The sequence below is a fragment of the Astatotilapia calliptera genome, chromosome 3, assembly GCF_964374335.1.
Source record: "Astatotilapia calliptera chromosome 3, fAstCal68.1, whole genome shotgun sequence".
In the NCBI taxonomy this organism is placed as follows: Eukaryota; Metazoa; Chordata; class Actinopteri; order Cichliformes; family Cichlidae; genus Astatotilapia; species Astatotilapia calliptera.
The window spans coordinates 2,352,542-2,373,397 of record NC_137424.1 but is presented as its reverse complement, the minus strand read 5'-3'; the positions used below and the strand labels follow the sequence as shown (position 1 = coordinate 2,373,397).

The following is a 20,856-nucleotide window of genomic DNA, read 5'->3' as shown; positions in this document are numbered from 1 at the left end:
ATGTCTCAGTAAAAATACTATGATTTGGCAGGAATACTATGTTTTACCAGTAATACTATGTTTTGGTACAAATACTATAATTGAGTACAAGTACTATAAGATTATAGAAATACTATGATTTAGCAGAAATGCAATGTTTTTGCAGAAACACTGTAATTTCGCTTAAATAGAATGAAATAGCAGTAATACTATGACTTGGCAGAGATACTACGTTTTAGCACAAATACTATAACAACGCAGAAATACTATGACTTAGTAGTAATACTATAACATAACAGTTCAATGTTTTTTCACAAATACCACAATATGGCAGAAATACTATGTTTTAGCACAAATACTGTGATTTGGTATAAATACTACGATTTGGCACACATACTATATTCCGCAGATACACTATAACATAACAGATATTCTACGACTTAGTAGTAATACTATAACATAACAGAATTATTAATTGGGCACAAATACCACGATTTGGCAAAAATACTATGATTGGGTACAAATACTATGATTTGGCAATAATACTGCATTTTAACACAACTACTGAGATTTGATTGAAATACTATGATTTAGAAGAAATACTATTACTCCATACAAATACGATGCTTTGGGACAAATACTATGTTTTGGTTCCAATACTATGATGTGCAACAAATACTATGATTTGGCACAAGTACTATGATTTAGTACAAATACTATGATTTGGCAGCAATACTATGCCTTAGTAGTAATACTATAAAATAACAGATATACTGTGATTTTGCAGAAATGCAATGTTTTTGCACATATACTATGATTTTGCTCAAATACTATGAAATTGCAGTAGTACTATGATTTTGAAGGAATACTATGATTTGGCAGAAATACTGTGATTTGGCAATAATACTGTGTTTTAACACAACTACTGAGATTTGATTGAAATACTATGATTTAGAAGAAATACTATTATTCCATACAAATACGATGCTTTGGGACAAATACTATGTTTTGGTTCCAATACTATGATGTGCAACAAATACTATGATTTGGCACAAGTACTATGCCTTAGTAGTAATACTATAACATAAGAGATATACTATGGTTTTGCAGACATACTATGTTATTGCACAAATACCATGATTTGGCACAAATGCTATGATTTAGCAGAAATACTATGATTGGGTACAAATACTATGATTTGGCAATAATACTGCGGTTTAACAACAACTACTGAGATTTGATTGAAATACTATGATTTAGAAGAAATACTGTGACTCCATACAAATACGATGCTTTGGCACAAATACTATGATTTGGCACAAGTACTATGATTTAGTACAAATACTATGATGGGGCAGAAGTATTATGTTTCAGTACAAATACTATGATTTGGCAGGAATACTCTGATTTGGCAGAAATACTCTGATTTAGCAGAAGTACTATCTTTTGGTAGAAATTCCTGCTAAAAGATACTATTTCTGCGTTTTAGCAGAAATACTGTAATTTGGCATAAATACTATGATTTGGGATAAATACTATGATTTGGCACATATACTATATTCATCACATATATTATAAAATAACAGAAATATTATGATTTGGCCCCAAAACCATGATTTTGCACAAATACCATGATTTGGCAAATATACTATGATTTTTCAAAAATACTATGATTTAACAGAAGTACTAAGATGTAGTAGAAGTACTTTGCTTTAGCAGAAATACTATGATTGAGGAGTAATACTTAAACATAGGAGAAATACTGATACACAGACACACATACATAGACAGTAAAGGGAACAGGAGCTGTTGAGAGTCTGGGCTTGGTATATGTAGGTCAGTTAAATTAGCTGCACCTGCTGTAGTCAGCCCTTACACACACAGACACAGAGAGAGGTGTGAGTTTTCTTCAGTGTATTTCTGACATTCAGGATTCCCCTCGAACAAATGGCCATAATTTCCTAACCGTAGAGGCTAGAACGGTCATTCAGACATTGTTTTGTTCAGAAGAGATGGGGGAATCTTCAGGTCTTCATAATTCAGAGATAAAATATAAATTATTAAAGATATATGACTTGTAATACACTGTAACTGAGTAGAGCGAAGCAAAAACTGCCTTGACTTGCTCTCAAACAACCTTTGGTGACTCTAGATCTATATGGAGCATCAAAATCATTCTTTCACCGTAAAAAACAGCAGGCTTTGGTGAACAGTCATGGAAATTTTCAGGGCTCTGTGGAAATCCATCAAAAAGATATGACAAGAGAAAAAAGTGCCTCATTTCCAGAATTTGAAATCTGATGAAATCTGAGCGAGGGACAAATTTCCTACCCTCAAACAAGTCCAACTCATCTCAGAACGGTAATAGGTGAGAAAATAATTCTTGAATTGTGAGCATCAGGAGTGTCTGAAGATATATCGGGACAAGCCATATGTCTTGACTTTGCTTCGTTAAGGAGATATGACAATTTGAAAATGCCTCTCATTAGAGAAATCCAGCGGTGATTTTGAACAAACTCTCCATTGACTTTATATGGAGAGTTTTCTGACCATGTGTTGATCTGAGGAGATTTGCCAAAATTCTATAAATCCCACAACAATGATAGTGACATTTTCTGAAAGCCAGCAAAAATACCTACGTTTTGATGTATAATTTGTGAGGCTTGAGTGAAAATTGAGTGAGTAGCAAGAAGTTGTTTGGACATGAAAAGAAAATTCAAACAGTTTCACTGTCCCCTCTGAGTTAATTGCATAGCAACCATAGCAACGCATGTATTTTCTGAAAAATCACAATTTTGCAACTGAAGACTTAAAGAGAGATAAGATGAAAACGGTAGAAGATCTGAAAAAGCTGAATCATACACGAATAGCCCAATCATTTGAGAACATTTTAAAGTTTGAATGGAGTTTCTAGGTGAAAGTATGAGCATGCAGTTAAGTTTCAAAGACAAGAAAGTTTTAGCAGAATTGTGGAAGTTTTCCATTCATTTCAATGGGACAAATTAAAGGAAAAAAGTGTAATATTTTAAAAAGTATTATAGTAATAAACACCAAAAGATATAGCCGGCATTAGCAGAAAGAGCAGAAAAGTTTAGAGTTTGAACGGAGAAAATCGGCTGAAAACTGAGGGAGTAGTTTGAACTCAAAAAACGTACGGAAGCGACAGGAATAATAAAGAATAAAGAGAAACAGGAACTCAATAGTGTGGATGCCCATTGAGGGCATCCACACAATAAAATAACGTGTTAAATGGGTGGAAATCCCTAGATCAATGTTTATATTAACACGCACGCATTGACTCTGTCGGCTATGTTTTGCCATGCATGCTACCTTTCTTTTGCAGCTGAGGCTGTGTTACTTTTTTTCTGCAAAATTTGCATGTTATCGGCATATGCTGCCATCAGAATTTCGGCCTCAAGCGCTGTAAAATACATTGACTGCGCCTTCTTTCCCTCCGTCTCCATGGTGACTCGCTTAATCTGTGCTCCACTAATCAGGGCTTTATGTATCCTCGTGCGTGTGCTTAACTTGGGGTTAAAGCAACTCTGCGTTGATTGAACTACTTGTTATCAGCTTTTCTGAAACCGAATATTCCGAGTTGGACATTTCGGGGTTACTCAACCCTGAGTATCGTTTTTCACTCTGAGTTTTCTAAACCGGCTTCCTGAAATAGGCAAGGCAAGGCAAATTTATTTGTATAGCACAATTCAACAACAAGGTGATTCTAATAGGGTACAGTTGTCCATTGTGGGTGTGTGTATGTTGAGTCCATAAGTTAACGTGGGTCAGATGTCAGGAGGCAGAGTTCAGGAGTCTGACAGCTGTGGGGAAGAAGCTGTTCCGGTACCTGGTGGTCTTAGTCCGGAGGCTCCTGTAGCGCCTCCCAGAGGGCAGGAGGGTGAAGAGTCCATGTGATGGGTGACTGGGGTCTTTGATGATTTTCCCAGCCCTTTTCAGACACCGCTTCCTGTAGCTGTCTTTTATGGCAGGAAGTGGTGCTCCGGCGATGCGCTGGGCAGTTTTCACGACCCTCTGCAACGCCTTCCGGTCCGAGGCAGAGCAGTTCCCGTACCAGACTGTTATACAGTTGGTCAGGATGCTCTCGATGGTGCAACGATAGAAGTTCACCAGGATGTCTGAGGACAGGTGGTTCTTCCTCAGAGTCCTCAAGAAGAAGAGGCGCTGGTGAGCCTTCTTGACCAGCTTGGAGCAGTTGGTCGACCAGGTGAGATCCTCGGAGATGTGGACTCCCAGGAACTTGAAGCTGCTCACACGCTCCACAGCCATCCCCTTAATGTGGATGGGTGGATGTGGGTCAGCATTCCTCCTGTAGTCCACGATGAGCTCCTTGGTCTTCTCGGTGTTAAGCAGCAGGTTGTTTGTGTCGCACCACTCAGCCAGACGATCCACCTCCTCCCTGTAGGCGGCCTCATCGTTGTCACTGATGAGGCCAATCACCGTGGTGTCATCTGCAAACTTAATGATGGTGTTGGAACCATCAGCAGGTCTGCAGTCGTGGGTGAAGAGGGAGTAGAGGAAAGGGCTCATCACACAGCCTTGTGGTACACCGGTGTTCATTGTGATGGTTGATGAGCAGTGGTTATCCAGCCGGACATATTGGGGGCGATTGGTCAGGAAGTCCAGTAACCATTTGCAGATGAGGGAACTGATGCCCAGGTCTGTCAGTTTCCTGATGAGTTGTGAGGGGTGGATTGTATTGAATGCTGAACTGAAGTCTATAAACAGCATTCTGGCGTAGGTGTTGTTGTTGTCCAGGTGTGAGAGGACAGAGTGCAGTGCGATGGAGAAAGCATCCTCTGTGCTCCTGTTCTGGCGGTATGCGAATTGGTGGGGGTCCAGGGTGGGGGGGAGACAGGATTTGAAGTGTGCTAGGACCAGCTGCTCTAAGCACTTAGTGATGATGGGGGTGAGTGCTACTGGGCGGTAGTCATTGAGGCAAGATGGGTTGGAGTTTTTGGGTATCGGGACGATGGAGGTGGATTTGAAGCAGGCCGGTACCACAGCGTGGGCCAAGGACAGACTGAATATGTCTGTCAGCACTCCTGCAAGCTCCCCAGAACACGCTCCAGGGCTCTAGAGTGCGACCAATTTTTCAGTGGTGCGACTAAAAAAAAAAATTTGGTTGCACCTGTGCGACCAACTGTTCGGGTAGCAAAAAAAAAAAAAAAAAAAAAAAAAAAAAAATCTGCAACCTTCCCTGTGGTCAACAACAGACACACATTTTGCCCCTATCGTGGACTAAACCAATCAGAGATAGTCAGGGGCGGGACCTCTCTGATTGGCCGTGGTCCAGTTGAAAGTGCAGGTGGACGTGGGAGGTGAGTAGCTTGAATAAAGCGATATCGATTCATTAAATCCTGAATCGACTTTTAAATATAACTGTTTTGCCAGAAACGCCAGATTCTCAGATTAAAGCTCACAAAACCAGTTCAACAACAACCAAACAGCAAATGAGAGCAGGTACACGGATTCCACACAAAGACGTAAACACAGCACAGACCCGACGCATCAGAATTAACTTTGTCTTTCTCGGCTTTCTCACCCGACGGCCTGTAGACGGACACGCTGTCGGTGCTTAGCGATCCTGATGCGTCCGGTCCGCGCTGTGTTTACGTCTTTTTGCGCTGATTCTGAGCTGCAGGTTTTGTCTCTCCAACCAAAATTCACCGAGCTGAATTTTGCTGTTTTGCTTCCACGACTATTAAAATGGCACTTCATGCACAGCTAGCTCTCTCTATCTCTCTCTGTACTTCAAGAACAGTTTCCCGTCTCCAATCTCTGTTTTCTGTATTATTCATTCGCTTATTACCCACCAGTCTACCGTTGTTTACAGCGCTGTGGTTGCTGTCTTTTTCTTTTCTTTTTCTTTTTTTCACTTAAATGACCTCGAACAAGAAAGCCTGTTTTTTCTGTTGTTCAATACTGAAGAAATTTAAACTTTATATGCAGTACATTGTAGAATATTTTAAGGTTATCTGCTATAAAAAGCCAGACCAGGAAAATCTCCTTCATGTTTTTCTGTGTTTTATTCTCAGTTACTTTCACACAAAGGCATCTGCTGCGATGCTCACAATTCTGATGAAGTCAGTACTGATAAATTATCAGAATTATAATATCATAAATTATCAGAATATGCCCACTCTCCCCGGCCGGGGAGTCCTCCGGTGTTCTGGAGATCTCTGGGATGAGTCGGAGATCGGCGATAAAACTGTTGGAGTTGTGAGTCCAGATGTCCAGAAGCTCCTGTCTGCTGTAGGTCAGCAACGCACAGCAATTCTGGACGAATAATCCGGTTAAAAGTAGATAAAAAACCGCTAAATAGCAGATTCTGGAGAGACACTGAGCCTCGCGTTGTTCACGCGCCGTCATCTTGTGTGTCTTGTTCAGTGGTGGTCGTCTTTCAGCCTTTCTTACCTTGGCCATGTCTCTGAGTATTGCACACCTTGTGCTTTTGGGCACTCCAGTGATGTTGCAGCTCTGAAATATGGCCAAACTGGTGGCAAGTGGCATCTTGGCAGCTGCACGCTTGACTTTTCTCAGTTCATGGGCAGTTATTTTGCGCCTTGGTTTTTCCACACGCTTCTTGCGACCCTGTTGACTATTCTGAATGAAACGCTTGATTGTTCGATGATCACGCTTCAGAAGCTTTGCAATTTTGAGACTGCTGCATCCCTCTGCAAGATATCTCACTATATTTGACTTTTCTGAGCCTGTCAAGTCCTTCTTTTGACCCGTTGCCTAATAATTCTGCACACCTGATATAGGGTGTTGATGTCATTAGACCACACCCCTTCTCATTACAGAGATGCACATCACCTAATATGCTTAATTGGTAGTAGGCTTTCGAGCCTATACAGCTTGGAGTAAGACAACATGCATGAAGAGGATGATGTGGACAAACTACTCATTTGCCTAATAATTCTGCACTCCCTGTATACATTTGAACATTTGCCATAACGATGTAGCTGACGATAGAATTGACACCAGACAAAATACTTTACAGCTGCACAACTTTATTAAAAAGCCATCAATGTATTTTCACTGAAACAAGCAGCTGTTGTTTATGTGCATTAAAGTTATATAAAAATGTAACAGTGCAAATGCAAATTCCTCGCTGACAGTTTAACCAAAAGGCGTTTCCAGTGGAAACTGGCCGACACATCCTGAGCATAACCATGTATAATATCCACTAAACTTCAGAAGAGGTTATACAGTCGTGGCCAAAAGGTTTGAGAATTGCATAAATATTGGAACCTGGAGAAGTTGCTGCTTAAGTTTTTATAATAGCATTTTGCCTGCACTCCAGAATGTTATGAGGAGTGATCAGATGAACTGCATCGTCCTTCTTTGCCATGAAAACGAACTTAATCCCCAAAAAGCCTTACCACTGCATTTCATTGCTGTCATCAAAGGACCTGCTGAGACCATTTCAGTGATCGTCTTCTTAACTCAGGTGAGAATGTTGGCGAGCACGAGGCTGGAGATCATCATGGCTGTATCCCGATTCAGGTTCTGCAGCTTTAAAGTCCTCAAGGGCCGCGGACTCAAAGACCGCTAAGGCCGAAGTGCGAGGCTCGTAGGCTCGTGAAATGGGACGTCTAGCCTCTGTCGCGCTGCCCAGGTTGCCTAGCAACCATGATACTAACAGCTGGAAACGTTTCATACAGCTTTGTTTGACAGAAATGAAGGAGAACATATTTAGTTCATTTGTTTCTACATGAGCTCTGTGTGATTTGATGAGTATCTGAGGCTGAGACCACAGGACTGTGAAACATGATTGTTGGGCTTCATTTCTGTGCTGAACAGTCGTTTAAGATTAGCTGTAAATAACAATTAGCTGATGTTGTTCATGAGACTAAAGTCATCTCACTGTGGTAATGTAAATATAATATGGCCAATATTATAGTTATCATATTAATCACTTCACTCACAGACAAGTATCTGTGACAGTGTGTATACAGATGTATCATATATAAGAGACAAATATTGTTCCTTCAGTATGTTGGTACTAAATGTGGCTCAATGCTTACATATATGTGTAAAAAGCCAATGTAGGAGCTGTGATAACTGTGTCTGATAGAATGAAATATTCCTTTATTGGGTGAGAAAATCAGACCATGTCATAACTGCTGTAAGTCACACAGAATAGATATCAGAGCCTTAAACAGGCTGACTTCTGCTAAATGGGTCAAACTGGGCAGAAAGTCTACAAACACATAACATCCTTATAGAATATGATGTAACACTATAGATCAACTTAGCTCAGAATATATAAAGCATATAAACAGTTACAGCAATATGATGCAACAAACACAGCAGCTACTGATCCAAAATACTCAAAGCTTCATAGAACTGAAACCAACATTTATTTTTAGCTCCATCCTGCTGCTGATACAGACTTTAGGTTTCTGAACATTAAACTTGTTGCTGCCTTTCATAGTGTGTAACTTGAAGGCCCTGAGTACTTTCTCCCACACTGGAAACACTGGGATGATCACATTATTTGAACATTACCTAATAAGACTGATTCAGCACAGACAGTTATGTTAAACTTTCCTAGCAGTCCTTCACAAACAGGGAACAGTCTGTCTATTCTCTCCATCTGTCAGCTGCTGCTGGCTCTTCCTCCTCCTCTTCCTCACACACTGCTGAGTTTGTCCTGGTGGATCATCAGGGCTGCAAAGCCTCACAGATGATGTGCAGCAGTGGCTCCCTCAGTCTGTCCTCACTCTGGACACTTGCAGTCGTCACACATGGAAATCAAATGTGTGATAAGCTGCAGGATTCAAACACAAGTGTAACTTATAAACACATGTTCATACTTTTATTCCACAATCAGAGAGAAAGAAACAGAGAGAGTGCAGGACAGACAGACAGGTGACAGTCTCAGGTGTACACACTGCTACACAACAGCACCAGAGAAGCAGGATTTAGTGTTTGTGTTATTACGAGTGTAAACAAGAAGAGTTCCAGATGGTGCAGTGGACACATGTGTGACTGCTGTGATTAAAGCATCTTTCTTTCAGCTTAACGAGTGAACCGTCAGCTCGTTCAAACACACGTTAAAGTGCGTTTGGCTCGACACCACCGAACAGAGGCAGCAATATAACACAGCTAACATTAACAGTGCAGTGAATCCTGCTTGTGCCGTGATGTTCAGGACTGCAAACCGAGCAGCATCACTGACTTTCAGCTTGTTGTGTTTGTGGATATATGACTGATTTTAATTATCCACAAAATCATCACATTCTCTGTCAGATTAAGGTCGACTATTGAACGGCGTATATTTTAAAGGCTTTAAAACCAAGTTAACACTGAAAGTACAAACATCACTAATGTCACATAACTCTGCCGACAAGGCATAGCTATGGCTATGAAATGCTCTTTGTGTATCACTTCTTCATTATGAAAGATGTCATTAATGCACTAGTAATGTCTCATCTGGAGTATTGTTCAATCATTTGGTCAGCAGCTAATGAGACAGATCTTAACAGACTTCAGTTAGTCCAGAATAAGGCGTCCAGATTAGTGTGAAGATGTTCATACTATACTAATATTGATCAAATGCATAATAACCTTTCTTGGCTTCCTGTACAGGCTAAAATATTCTATGGCTTACTTGTAGTTCTAAAGAAAGCAATTCTGTTAAACACACCACATTTATTCTGCTCAGCTGCAGTATCCAGATGAAATACATCATCATATTACACAGTTTTCAACAAGCTGCAATTTAGTAAATGCTCGAGTTAAAAGTAACGATTTGTAAAACTGTTACATTTAGAGCAACTTTTAAGTGGAATAAGTTGCCTTAAAAAATTAGAGAATTATTCAAAACTTCAATGAACACTTAAAAGCCGATTTACAGAGCTTTTAGTTGTTGTAAATATTGTAAGACATGATTTGTTTTTGAAATTTGTGTAATGTGCCTCAATGTTATTGATATTATTATTATTATTATTATTGATTGCTTATATTTGAACAATTGTGAAACCTCACTGTTGATGTAAGAGTGAAATTATGTGGATATCTTGAATCCACTTTATTGTGTAATATTTTATGTGAGTATTTGACGGAAGACGAGCAACATCTGTTGTGGAAGCTAACGGGGTTCCTTTAGAATAAACAAACATAGGATTTATTATCACTGAATAATTCTGTATAAATTTATACAAATTATAGAAATATGTAATAGGAAACACTCAGTAAATGTCACTCATGGCCAAGAAATTGAAATAAACCTTGTTTCCCTGCTGGATAGTGATCCACTGTAACTCTGCTCCTCCTTCCTGTTTAGGATTTCTGTGGCTGAAGTAAAATTCCCTCCATCCATCACTTATCCCAGCTAACCCAAAGTGAAATAAAGTTTTGCTGGTCTTAAAAAAGCATTACAATAATGGGCATTACCAATGCAAACTGAATGATACAGAAGATGAAAGAAGAGACTTTGATCAGTTAATAAAGCTCATGATCTGGATTCATTGTGGCTGCTACACAGATACTTCTGGGTCACTTCTCTCAGTTAGGAACCTTCCTCACCAAACTGACTGTTGGACCACACCCCTGGTTTCATGAGAAATTGTTTCAGCCATGATTTCTCTTCCTGTATTTCAGAGTAAAGACTGAAGTGACAAATGGAAGCATGTTTAAAAAACACAATGTGAGAGAGACGTTGAGGTCCTTAGAAGTTACCCTGGGTTTTTCTGTCACCCTGCTAGATGTTACACACCTTCTTATTGGACTGATTTCTACTGCTGGACTACTCCTGCGGAGAGTAACAATACTCTTACTAATTAGCTCCCTTTCACACCTTTGGGGATATTTATTTTTGTGTTTGCAGCGCTGTGAGCCAGAACAGCGAGAGAAAAATCTGCAACAGCGACGAGCCGAATGCTTACGTGAATCGCAGCAGCTGCACATGTGCTACGCTGAATTAGAGGATATCTTTGCTCTGGATTTCTATTTCTACTTTTTCATTTCTATATGATTCTTCTTGCATCTAAACAAAGATGATTCAATTTGCTAAATGTTGATGGCTCTTCGTGCTCAGGTGTAAATGAGACGTAATATTTGCTCTTGGTTTGGTTCTCCTGTACAGAACCTTGCAGTACAACAGAAACCTAAAAACATTATTTGTAGTTGTTATTCTTAGTTGTTCTGCTGCCTAAATACCACAGGGTCTGATTATGAAGTTATTGAGCTGCACATACTTTACGACCTGCTTAAGTTCGAGGTCACAGCGTCTGTAGAGCAGCTGGAACATAATGAAGTCTACAAGGTTAAAGTTTTCTCTTCAGTTATTGTTCTTTCTGCTGCTTGGTTTGATGGATCTGAGAGCTTTTGTTTTTATTATTGTTATTATAATTATCATTAATATTTTACTCTCTAGAAGCTTTAAAATAGTGTTTGTGTTTGAAAAAATTGATTTAAGAATTGAACAGAAACATCTGTCCTTCTGAAAATCGCCCAAAGGCACGGAGACAAAGTCAAAGGATGCAACCTGTAACTTTCTCTTCCTTCATGTCAGGACCATCATCCATGATTTATATAAAATGCATATAGCAACAGTAGCACTTTAGTTTGGACTTTATGATTTCTGTAACTGGAAAATATTATTTTGTTTAAAGACAGAAGTGACCGCATTGTTGCAACATCAAAGGGAAATATTAATTAATTAGCATCAAGTATATTTGTTGCTTAAGCGTTTGCACTATAACTTAAGTAGGATTATAACTTTTAAGGAAGGAAAGATTTCAGATATTTAGTTCACTGCTTCAATTATTTTATATGAAATTAAAACATTTACGTTGGTCAAATATGATGCTCTAAATCAAATAAAAGTTTGAAAATAAATGATGTATTTTTAAATGCTGCAACAAATGTTCACAAAAAGTAACTATAATTAAAACCAGTTAAACCAAATCAAATGTTTGAATCATGCTTAACCAAATGCCAGGCTGGAGAGCTGAACCTAAAGTATACGTAGAAAGATTTCAACATCTGAGCAGTTTTTAATGTTTTTATCACATATAAATGTCACAGCAGTGGGTCCTGGCCCAATGCTTTGTGTTTTTGGTTTTCTTTGACTCTTGTTTTTCTTGGTTTTTGTTCTTCTTATTTATCAGGCTCTCAGTAATCTTAGTTCTCCCTCCCTCAGTGTTCATTTCAGCCTGTGTTTAGTTTCTGTTCCCGTGTCCCACGTTTCATCGTTTCATGTCGAGTCAGCCCTGTCTCTCTGTTTCCTGTGTCTCCCCAGTCAGCCCCGCCTCCCTCGGGCACTCATGTGTGATACAGAGTAATAAACCTGACTACATTTGCTGCACTCTCTTTATTACCTGTTACTTTAAAATTCATACACTAATTATGTCTGCCCATCTCTCTAATGTGAAGGTCAAAGGTCAACATCCCAGTGACATAAGAATAATCCCAAAGGGGCAAAGGCAGCGGTTAATTTAGCACATTTAGCATTAAGGGTACAGCAAGGATATACTTTTACTTATTGTGGCAGGGGTGTGGTCTCTGGCCTGCTGCAGTGGAGGCTGGTGGCGGGACGTTGGACGGCACAGGTGAGGGTGATGGAGCTCATGACTCTCCCCTTTATAGTGACGGAGGAGACTGGCGTGGGGGAAGCGTGTAGTGGAGGAAGCCGAGGAGAGAGCTGGTTTCTGGCTACAAAGAAACCAGAAAAGATTGCTCGTGGTCAAATGTCAAAGGAGCTTGCAAAGAAAAGCGTCTGGACTTCTTTAAGTTACTTGAAGACGTTTCACCTCTCATCCGAGAAGCTTCTTCAGTTCTAAGGTCAAATGGTGGAGAGTCCCAGATATAAACCTAGTGGGAGTGACCCCCCACAGAGGGACATATGTGCATGTATGCAGGCAAAGACCTGCAGTTAAAAAAAAGCGCCCCTCGACAGCCAAACCCATCTGTTCTCTAATTGGATTGTTACATTGTTGATTGACATGACATTGACCAATCAGATGAAAGGAAGAAAAATAGGGTCAAAATCCGTACTTGTAACTTGCAGGGGTTTTTTTTCTAAGTCCACACACAAATCTTTTTTACGCACGCACAAATCTTTTTTACAAGTACAAAATATTTATGACCACATTTTGAGCCCATACGAGAACAACTGAGATCATTTGTCCACAACACGAGGTTAGTTATTAATATACCGTATTTTCACGACCATAAGACGCACTGTGCTAAAAGGCGCAGTCTCAGTTATGTGTGCCCTTACTGTATTTAACACACACATAAGGCGCACTGGACCATAGGGCGCATACAAGTACCGTATGAGTATTTAAAAATAAAGCGGGAGCAAACCTGAGTTCGGTACCTTACTCACATTTCTATTGCCGGTAATCGTCATCATCAACAACACACAAGCATACAAGTGTGCATATTTAAAACTAAAGCAGGAGCAAAACAAAGTTTGGTACTCACATTTTTATCATCAAACCCATCGAAGTCCTCATCCTCTGTGTCTGAATTGAACAGCTGCGCTAAATCTCCATCAAACATGCCAGGTTCACTTTCTTCACCGTCAGAGTCACTTTCCGTGCCGTGCGGCTCCTCGGAAATGATGCCGGCTTTTGCGAAAGCTCGAACAACAGTGCCAGCAGACATGTTAGCCCAAGCATCTACAATCCATTGGCAAATTGTGGCGTAACTCTCCCGGCGCTGCCTTCCACTCTTGGTGAAACTGTGGTCTCCATCGGTCATCCATCGCTGGATGTGTTTGTCGCCGATGTGTTTGCTGCAGTAGGAGCGGAAGATGGCCAGCTTTTCCTTATAATCCGCTGGAAGTTGCTGCGCTACCGTAGTCCTGGTCCGGATGGAAAAATGGCACCGTTTCATAAAAAGTGAAAGTGAAACTGCTTTTAGCCGAATGGTGACCGTCGAAACGCTTCTCCCGCTCGTTCTTTGCTCGATGATCGCTGTCAGGGGTTTAGACATCTGTTCACAAGTAAGAGAAATAAGACACTGCAGACCGACTCAGAGTTTAAGAACGTGTACACGGGTGAATGCCTCTGAGAAGACAGACACAACGAGTACAGGCTGCTTGCTTTATTTATAGTTCAAAATGGATTACATAGCACTTCCTCTTTTAACGGAAAGGGGAGAGCTCAGGCATTGTCTTAGCTATCTAACCTCTGCACACAAACTGAAAAATAACGACACAGCAGTATTCATGCTTATCTGACATCACAGACACTGAAGTAAAGAATGCATGTATATCCTGTCTTGTCAAACATCTCAAACACTGAAGTAAGGAATGCATTGTGTTTTGTTTAACAATAGGCTTGGTTATGTGAAAATATATGAACACTAGAAAATAAAACACACTTGATTATATTGTATTTCATAAAAATCCTCTATCATTCCCTCCTGTTGTTAATATTTTTCACAGGTTTAATCAATGCATAGTCACTTGTTAGTCACATTTTCAACTTGCATGTCATTTGGTGAAAACATACATGATCATCAGTTAAAATTCATCTTCTTCAAGTTCAATCTCTGCTTGTGGTTCGTATTGGGGTAGGGAGACATATGCTAGTAGTTTTGTGGTGAACATATTGTTTACCATTCTGTGGACACAGGGCAATATGCATGTTGAGAATAAGCAAAGGAGTATGAGCAGTACTCCAACGAGTACTAGTCCTTTCATGAGCAACGTCTTCCATGACCCACTAAGAAGCCATGTGAGCCAGTCCTCTTCACCAGTGATGTAGTCCTGTCGTTGAGCTTGACTCAGTTGTCGCAGCACGTCCAGTGCGTCAGTCATATTGTTGGAGTGCACATTATCAGGAATGTATGTGCAGCAAGTCGTGTTGAAGAGCACACATAAGCCTCCTTTCTCGGCTAGTATCACGTCCAATGCGACTCGGTGTTGCATTATTGTGATGCGCACTGCATCGATTTCTTCATTCTGAGCCTTGTTGATCTTTGTTGAAGCATTCAGAAACAGTCCAAAACGGTAGTCGAGTGTCTCTATCCTGAGCATGTTTTTGGCATTTCCTGCCCACGGGAATAGAGAAAGCATTACTTTTTGTCCTTTGGTCCATGTTTGAATTCGTCTGGTACGTCAGTTCCCCAGATTGAGTCGTGAGGTTGCACGTCTCTAGTGCTCCTCTTGCGTCTCGTCTGATGTGGTTAATCAAGCCTCGGGGCCTCCAGGATCCTCGCCGGGATCTTCTGCAAAGGAAGCAAAACACCTTTTCCTGCACCTCCCTAACTTATCCTATTTGGGACTCTTTAATCAAAAGCATGATCGTAATTATGTTCTTAACTTATTGACTTGTATTTATATATATTCTTCAACGTTACTCATCCCTTTAAAACTCTTTAAGCGCTGGTTTCCCGTCCGGTTGCTCGCTATCATCAACATCCTGTACACGAATTGTCGCTGCTGCAAGTGCCTCTACTCTAATCTTAAGTCACCTTTTTAACCAGAAAATCATTATAAGCGCCTATTCTACTAAAAGATCCAAAAGAAAACAACCTCTTTAATCCTTTAACCTTAACATAAAAATAACAGTTTCAGTTTTACCATATCCAAATGATCAACAAACCCCCAAACATAATCACGCATAATAAGAACCAAAAAAGTCCTAAAATGATCCTAAATTATTAAACAATTAAATTATTAAACCCTAAATTCCCCCTTTTATTTTGACACATGAAATGTGTCACAATACTATACAAAACTCAAAATGCTTAGTTTTTCCCCACTCATGATCCAATCTATGTCATAAAAATAAACTTGAAACAGAACAATTATCAGTCATGTGTTTCTCCAATTAATGGTAACATGAGTTACATCAAAAATGTTTCCCCTTTAACATTTGGCATTCTCCCAACAATATACTATAATCCCATAATCTAACCCCAGTCAACAAAACAGAAATTTTCTCTGGTAAAAGCCAATTGTTTGTCCACATTTATGCATCCTCACTCACCCAGCCACACATTCACTCACATGCAGTCACACCATATATTTGCTAATAGTGGAGCTTCCCGCACGATCAGATTCTCCACCCTCAGCAAAATGAGCTCATTCATTTTTTTTTATTTTCCATAGGAAAATATTTCTTTATGCTTTTGGACTGGATTGACTCGCATAAAATCCTACAATTTTGGACAGGGACTTACGACCTGATCAGTCCCCACAGGTAGCTTTCTCCTCAGCCAATTGTAATCTGGAAAGCCCCCCTTTTATTTGCTCTCCCCGAGAATTTGTCAGCGCTGTTGCAGGCCTGCTTAGAACAGAAATGAGAAAAAATAGAGCTGATTATTAGCTCACAAAACACAAAACAAAATCACCTGACAGGTTTCCTTTAAGTGCACTGTTACAAAAATAATGGGCCCCTCAGACATGTCCATGTTTCCTAAAACTCCCTCTATTAAAACAAAAACAACAACAACCCAAACCTTACTGACAGAATCAACCCATCACCCCAACAACCTTAAACACACAAGTTTTGCCACCACATAATCTCACCCCCTCAATACACCGAAAGTCTCATTAAAACCACACAATTTGCACACAAAAATCACCCCCTTTAACATACTTAAATTCAGCATAAAACCCCTTTACGACAACATATAATCACTAAACTATAAATTTCCTACCCAACTCTGCACTTCTCTTGTCTGCTATGCTTCCTCTTCTGAAAGCCTCAGTCACACACACACACACACAGGAAGCTCCTCCGTCACCACTCACTTCAGCTAATTTGCATACTGAGTCATCTCTCAATGAGTTGCTGTAACAACAGAAACATATGTTTAAACATCACCAACTCATTAAATTATTTTATTTCTTTCTACAGTGATCACTACTGTTGATCACTTAGTCCCAGAGCACTCCTAAGTCACTCTTTTAAAACTACTTTAATCACTTTTTGTTTTCATAACTCACTTTGTCATATAGCTTCTTTGAGTTCCTCAATTTCAAACTCAAATGTATTTTATGTTTGTGTATGTGAATTTGCATATGTTGCTTTTCCAGTGTGTCAGACTCCTTCATAATTTTGCCTTTAAACAGTCAATTTTCTCCTTCCCAAATTTACTAACCCAAATTTTGATTTCCCACCTTGAATAACAGCGTTCCTTGTCCTCAGCCAGAAGGTAGGGCTCCACTTGCCACTTTCCACCTCCGCCTTAGCCCAGCGGCTTTACCCTTGAGGTCCCGTCTTCTTCACTTCATCTCACCCGTGAGTCTGAGCTCACAGGGACTGAGTGAGGCCAAGTAATCGTGACTGTGCCTGCCTTAGGTTGTCCCAGGGTTTCGAGGTGGGATCTTACCCGTCATGGGCTATCCAGCCTTCCATACTCGCCTGATACGGGGGCCAAGTGGGCAGGGGAGGGAACACACTGGCTCTGGAAATTAAAGGAGTGTAAGCTGCTTCCTTCATTGCATCTTATATTAAACTATCCCACTTCTGATTCTTTCCTAGAATAATTTCACATATGGCACTTTGTGTATGTGTGTTTTCTATTCATTAATGTAATTGTCAGTTATTTTCTCTCTTCATTTTACTTTTTTATCTGTTTGTTTGTGACGTTCTACTTTAGTTCTACTAAACCTTGATGTAAAAACAATACTCCCTCTTTTGATGCACATACTCTGCAGTTTGCCTACGCACGCACTTCTCTCTCAGACTTCCTCTTTTCACACACCGCCTTGCACTCACCCTACTATCAACTTTCATAGTGTTATTATTATTTATTATTTTGTACCCGTCACACCCAATCCCTCAAGTATCGGCACAAATTTGTTTCCAAACCAACAAAATAATCAAAAAACAAAAACATACATGAGTCAGGACACAAAAAGACAAAGAAAAATGTTGCCAGAAACAAAGCAGAAGTGTGAGGGGAAACTGAGCTCACAGACAGCTGCATGTGTTGGCTTTTAATAGCATGCAGCCTCTGCTCTAAAAAACCAATAAATAAAAAATAAAAGAAAATGTGTAACATGCTCATCAACTTAGCGGTGTCCACACTGCGGTCTGGGGTGTGGGGCCTCCCTGCTGCTGCGGAGTCGGGGTGGTCTGCCTCTCCCCACCGCAGGGAAAAGGGTAACACCACCTGGGTCTGGGTGCAATTCCCCCCTCCAGGGGCAAGGGTACCTAGACCCGGTTTGTAGAGTACGCTTGGGAAGTGTGATTGTGTGTACAGCGTCTCTTTATGTCTGTCTCCACGTTGGTTGAGTGTGGAGTGAGTGCATATGAGAGCATGAGGGTGGGAATGGATGTTTGTGTCTGTGTGTGCCTGTATGTCTGTGTCTATATGTCAGGTTGGGTATCAGACGCCACCTCTCTGGGGACACCTCAGGCCCTCCAAGGTTTGGAGGCCTATCTCCACCCACCACCACTTCCCCTGCCGGTGGCGGACTCCCTCAGGTGTCGGTGTGTTGGTGGTTCTTTGTGTCTGGGGGTGGGCGTCCGGGTACACACCGGCTCACTCCTTGGCGGCCGCTTGTCGGGGCCTGGAGCCTGGGGCTCGCTCGGGCCCCTTTGGAGGTGGGGTGCCCCCGGCCTCTCGGCCTGGGGCTCGGTCACTCAGGCACAGCTGGGGGCCGGCGGAGCTCACGGGCGCGTCACTGCAACTCCCCCTGACTTCTGCTCCGCGGCTGCTGGGCGAGCCCTCATCTGGGACTCTCCTCAGCTCTTACTGGAACAGTGGCGCGGCTGCCCCTCTGTTGGTCTTCCATGGTCTCTTGTGTTCTGGGGGCCTCTGGATGTCTGGAGTTTTGATCTCCTCCATACCCACTTCACACCCTGGAGGACGGGGCTGTGGCCCCCCCACACTCCCTAGCAGATCATTACATGGAGAAACCTTTGGAATGCAAGCATGCTGATCCACACAGGTATGCACACATGGGTATTCACAGACGCGGACTAAAGCTTTCTTGGCTGCTGCCTCAAAGCACACTGTGCGCTGTCTATCTTGCGTGCTGCACAATATCGTTTATTATTTAGTAAATATTGATATCTATGACTAGCTAGTTTATTGTGATGGTGCTTTGTTTTCTCTATTATTATGTTGCTCTTTGTTGTTTGCTGTCTCCTCTGTTTGTTTGTTTGTTTGTTTGTTTGTTTTTTCTCCATACAGGTGACCCAGGAGTTCTTTTTTTTTTTCTCTCTCTTCCCCCCCCTTCTCACCGTCTCTTCTCCCCTTTGGTTTTCTTTCTTTCTCTCCCCCTCTTTCTCTCATTCATTCCCCCTGTCCTATTTATTTAAAAAAAAAAAAAAAAATGACAAAGGATGAACTGAAGCTCTGCCATCACGTAATGTCGCATACTGCTGTTTCTGATGTCGTTTAAAAAAGAAAAAAAAAAAAAGAAAAAAAAAAAAGAAAAGGTCTTCATATGAATGATTTCCTTTTATTTATTTCATACAATCTGGGCATGATGGGTCATAAATGCACTGATTTTTGCAGCCACGGCCACTATCTCTATGTGACATAAAAAGGGGATCGGTTAGATGCTGTTTTGTCACATGTCCTGAGGCTGATTTCACAATTATAGTGTTTTTTGAAAATGTTACATTTGGGACTTCTACAGTTAAAACAGTTTTACAAGCTCCTGTGTCTCAAAACATTTTTTTTTAACGGCACACCTTTCACATATACTACAACTGTTGGTTTGGCTTCTGACCCTAGCAGCAGTTGTTCTATATTGTAAACTTCCGCTTCATCTGTTTCACTTCCTTCCTCTCCACGTCTTCTACGTCTGTCATCATCACTTTGAAAAGATGCCATTCTGCTAGACGTTTTGCTTTTTTCTTCTGACTTTTTTCCACATATAGCTCTTTTTGCAAAGCGGTTTTTAAAGCATTTATTAAATCAGGGGTGCATTTGCCTTGCCAAGCTGGACAATATATTTTATTTTGTATTTCTCCACCTTTTTGCACTGACTATTCCTGCATTTGAACAGTTTTTTTCTAACCACTCTTCATCTGCTGTTAATTTTACTTTAGTTTTAGAGTTACCCATTTTAAACTAATTACGTCAGAACTGTGACACCTTCTCTGGCACAAAGGAGCGGGCAGGTGATCAATAACAGGCTTCTACTTTCTCACTATTTGAGAAAGCGGTTATTGATTTTACGTGATGACGCACAACCTTAGTTTCCCACTCCAGCCAGTTCATGAGTGTACACAGGAAAACAGCTTGAGAAGGGTTCGACCGCGTATTGGGTCGTAAATGACAACTCACTTCTCTTTGTTAACACAAACAGAGCGCGCTTTTATAATTTTTATTGAGACTTTCCGTATTTTTATTGTGCAACCTTCTAACTGTTCCGTTGCAGCCACTCCCAGAGCGACCGGAACTCGTTCCGTTACAGCTGCTTTCCCAAAGCAACCGGAACTTTTAATAGCGATTTCTAGAATTTCGCTCTTGCCTGTTGTCTCTTAAATCCCTTCTGGAGTGAGATCTGTCGGCGCTAACCAGGTTTACACACTATTTTAAAGGAAAATCTCAATATCAACGTATTTTAGCGCTAGATGGAATGCAGTGTTTCATATTCACCTTACTGTGGCGCTGCGTTTTGGATCCGGCACATCTGGTCCTGGCGTCGTGGGGCCTCGCTGACCAGAGATCGAATTCACGCTCCCGGATTTTCCTTTTTACTGTGCACAGATTTTTTCCAGCGCAGGCAACAGGACATCAGAATCCGATGAAAACCGTCTGTGGACAACTAGACGTTAAAAATAACAGTTAGTTATCCGGCTACGAAGGACCAATTAAATGTCAGGGGTTTAGACATCTGTTCACAAGTAAGAGAAATAAGACACTGCAGACCGACTCAGAGTTTAAGAAAGTGTACACGGGTGAATGCCTCTGAGAAGA

General features: G+C 40.9%; 1 long non-coding RNA gene across 1 annotated transcript; it reads right to left on the bottom strand.

The window, feature by feature from the left end:
* Positions 1–8,081: 8,081 nt before the first annotated feature.
* Positions 8,082–20,765, bottom strand: LOC145424083 (uncharacterized). The gene is made up of 2 exons (XR_013905039.1): positions 13,441–20,765; positions 8,082–8,776 (listed from the first exon to the last, which is right to left on the bottom strand). It is a non-coding gene; the product is annotated as an uncharacterized LOC145424083 (long non-coding RNA).
* Positions 20,766–20,856: the final 91 nt, after the last annotated feature.